Here is a 4647-nt window from a genome sequence, read left to right on the forward strand (position 1 = left end):
ATCGTCAGTTGAAATTATCACTCATGTTCATCAACATGAAGACTGGACTACTCTCTATCTTGTGCTTTTAGGCGTCAGGAGTTCACTCAAATTAGAACTTGGCACCACTTCTGCTGAGCACCAGTCTGGCTACCCGGTGAATTAATCTGCAGTTCCACTGGCTCCATTACCAACCCTACTCAGAATTATGCAGCCAAGCTCAGGGATGTGATGTCCAAGCTTCGACCTGTTCAGTCACGGCAAGACTTTCGTAAGCCAGGATCTCCATGACTGTACCAATGTGTTCGTCCAAGTAGATTCCATCCGACGTCCAACACAGCCACCATATGAAGGTCCATATGAAGTCCTTAGGCGCACAAGGAAGACTGTTACCATCATTCTGACGCAGTCGCCATCGATTGTGTTAAACCTGCTTACTTGCTAGGTGTCCCTAACTACCTTGCAAACTATGTCCAGCCTGTATCGTTCCTCCTTCCTCGTCACTATGAGGGGTGATAACGCAGTAATTTCGTTGTCGCCCCTGAAATGTAGTTATATCATAGTTTCCCCTGAAAATCGCCTTTTTTTTCTCTCTTAAAATGAATATTACTGATATGTGGACTTTGTAAAACATAGTCTTTTTGTGTTTAAAGGGCAAATGTTTATTTATTTGCATAGTTATTTTGTAAAAAATACTTGTAGGTCCTCAGTCCGTTATACATAAGTATTTTCGGGATTATGTCTGAACCTTTTCTTCTGCTGACATAACGGTTTAATCAAAGCTGCATATACAGTCAGGCTACTCTGAAATCAGTATGGTTTTAAGACTATATACTGCTTGGCCTAGAGACATCATCCTGGGCCTTAAGGGATTTATACCGCCGTCAACCGAGACGGTTTAACCACGTCTCTATAATGAAATCAAACGCACTAGTGATAAATAAGACACAAACATACATATATATAATAAATATACACATATATATATATATATATATATATACATGCAATATATATATATATATGCATATATGCATATATATATACATATATATATATATATATATATGTGTGTGTGTGTGTGTGTGTATATGCATATATGCATACATACATATAATATATATATATATATATATATATATATATATATATATATGCATATATGCATACATACATATATACTATATATATATATATATATATATATATATATATATGCATACATATATATCTATCTGTATATATATATATAAATATATATATATGAAATGAGAAAACACATTACCGTGTTGATACTATGGTATAAAAACCCACAATGTAAAACTAGATTTATTGAAAATGAGACTACAGTTTCGGAATCTACCTGGATTCCATCTTCAGGTCTGAGGAGGCAAGGAAGAGGAGGGGGTATAAAACAGAGAGAGGAAAGGCAACGTGGAGACACGGGGCAGGTGAGGACAGACGGACGGAACCGAAGGGAGGTCAGATCAGGTCGGAGGGTCGGGCGGACTGTGTGAAGGGTGGCCGGCATACGGGAGAAGGCGGAGGATGTGGGAAGCGAGGAGACTGTCGGCAGGAGAAAAGCCGCTGTTCAAGTTGAACTTAGGAAGTAGCTTTATTGAGGAAGATTCCCCCAGTCTGCGGGCGTGGACGTCAGCGGAAGGAAAGATAATTCGCGCCGCTGACTAGTCCATCAGATGGCCTGTATCCCACTGATGGCAGAAGAGAGCGTTGTTGTTGTGTCCCCTGGAAACACCGTACTTATGTTGAGACAGGCGCCCGTCTCGTCAAAGTATTGTTTGTCACAGAAGGTACAAGGAATAGCATAGGTGACCATTATGCAACTTCTAGTTTTACATTGTGGGTTTTTATACCACACACACACATATATAAATATGAAAGGAAAACCGCCACAGTAAGAAAATAAAATAAAATTGAAATGTAACGTTTCGAACTCTTCACGAGTTCCTCTTCAGACGAATGATAAACCAAAATGGATACAAGGAGAGAATTTTGACAAGAATATATAGTGATTGAGAGACAGAACGAACGAGTAGACTCAGGTCTCAGGACGAGGGTCAAGGTCGAAGAGTCTGGGGAAGGCTTTGCTAACTAACGAGGAGGTAAGGTCATCCAAGCCCCATTGACCAGCACTCAAGTTAAAATTAGGCATTTTTCTAATTAATAGAGATTCTAACATTTTCCTTTCGTACGAGTTAGCTGATTTATGAATTAATTTCGCGTTTTTCCAGTTAAGCTGGTGACCTTCATCACGCAAATGAACGAAACACGCATTTGATTCTCTAGCAAATCTGACGTCACGTTTATGTTCACTTATTCTTTTTTCAAAAGCTCTGCCGGTCTCACCTATGTAAAATTTTGGGCAAACATTACAGGGTATAGTATAAATACCGGGAGAGGTCCCCAGAGCACCACTAGTCGCATTGTGTTTAACCAAACTATTACGCAACGTGTTCGGGTACGTAAAAACAATATCAATTCCAACGCCCTTAAACATGTGTCTTTTTTCATCGAGGGACGGGTTATACGGAATGATTAAAAGATTATTGTCACTATCCTGTTGAGTATTACGGGTATGAGTGTAAAACTTCCATCTCGCAGATGAATGAGCCTGCTTTAAGAAAAATCGAGGGTATCCTAATTTAGAGAATGTATCAAATATGACGTCAATTTCTCGATCGATAAATTCATTATCACAAATCCTATATGCTCTCAGAAACATGGACGAGACTACTGACTTCTTAACATACAACGGGTGATTCGAGAAAAAATGAAGGTAATTGGCGGTGTGTGTAGGTTTACGGTAAACCGAAAATTTAAGCCAGTATTTTTATAGTTCTAGATTAGGCATTCCTTTTTCTGATTGTGAACGTCACCGTTTATGCGATAGTATCCGTTGCGCTAAATTAGATGTCGATGATGCGTTTCTTCAAGTTCGTAAGTGTCTTAGAATGCTTAGAGAAGTCACCCCTGCTCAGTTTATTGACGACCTTTTAGCCATTGCAGCGCGTAGATCTTCCTTTGAAAGCGAACGTCATAAAAGATCCCTCCACAATAAACTCATTAATCTTAGTTCACGTAGCGCGTGGTGTAAATTTTCGCTTACTGACTCGGTCGTAAACCTATCGTCTTATTCCCTGTCACGTTATGAAACCGAACTTTTAGGCTTTGGTTTATCGTTTGCTACCAAACCCGGCGCTAATCATTGTTTAGATTATATTAAAGGTCTTGATAGTTTCATTGCGAAGCATAACAAATCCTCGTTGAAAGATCTTAGCTACCTCAAAGGTGTTATGTTAAATCCGATTCTTGATTTATTTGACGATTTTAAAGGCTTACCCCGACGTTATTTTTTGGCCACCAAATCACTTAAACGCAATTTGGACATTATAATTACCAAAGCCGACAAAGGTAATAACGTTGTTATACTTGATAAATCAGATTATATAAGCAAAGCTCATTCCCTCCTGAACGACGACTCAACGTATCAAAAACTGCGCTCTAACCCTTACCCATCAGTCACGGAATCTTTTCGTAAAAACCTCAGGCGTATTGCTGCTAAATGTCCCGACCCCAAATTTTTCGATCGCTTTAGAACGATTAATCCCTCCATTCCGTATTTTTATGGCCTTCCTAAAACTCACAAACAGGGTGTCCCTCTAAGGCCTATAATTTCGTCTTGCAACTCAGTTACCCGTCCTTTAGACTCTTGGCTAGCGAGGGTTCTATCTCCTTTTATGGGATCATTCTCTGATAGTCATATTAAACATTCTATGGATTTCATGGATAAGGTTAGAAACTTGCCGACGCACGGTAAGAAATTAGTGAGTTTTGACGTAGATTCCTTGTTCACTAATGTCCCGCTTGACGATGTGCTAGATTTCCTTGAAAGAAAACTTTATTTATCTCATGAGAAGATCCCTATTCCGGTCAATTGCTTTATCGAGCTCATCCGTTTGTGTGTCTCGAATAATGTCTTTATTTTTGACGGCGGATTTTATAAACAAATCAATGGTATCGCGATGGGAAGTAGCTTAAGTCCGGTGCTTGCGAATTTATATATGGAGTTGTTTGAATCTGAACTCCTTCCGTCTATTCTCCCTCCCGACACGATTTGGTTTCGTTATGTTGATGACATTTTTTCTTTGTGGCAAGTAAACCGTTTAGACTTTGACGATTTTTTCGGTAAACTCAATAACCTCGCGCGTACTATTAATTTCAAAGTTGAATGGGAAGATTCAGGTAAATTGCCTTTTCTCGACGTCCTTTAATTCAATGAAAATGGCACGCTTAAATTTTCGGTTTACCGTAAACCTACACACACCGCCAATTACCTTCATTTTTTCTCGAATCACCCGTTGTATGTTAAGAAGTCAGTAGTCTCGTCCATGTTTCTGAGAGCATATAGGATTTGTGATAATGAATTTATCGATCGAGAAATTGACGTCATATTTGATACATTCTCTAAATTAGGATACCCTCGATTTTTCTTAAAGCAGGCTCATTCATCTGCGAGATGGAAGTTTTACACTCATACCCGTAATACTCAACAGGATAGTGACAATAATCTTTTAATCATTCCGTATAACCCGTCCCTCGATGAAAAAAGACACATGTTTAAGGGCGTTGGAATTGATATTGTTTTTA

This window comes from Penaeus chinensis, chromosome 4 (assembly GCF_019202785.1).
Source record: "Penaeus chinensis breed Huanghai No. 1 chromosome 4, ASM1920278v2, whole genome shotgun sequence".
Classification (NCBI taxonomy): domain Eukaryota; kingdom Metazoa; phylum Arthropoda; class Malacostraca; order Decapoda; family Penaeidae; genus Penaeus; species Penaeus chinensis.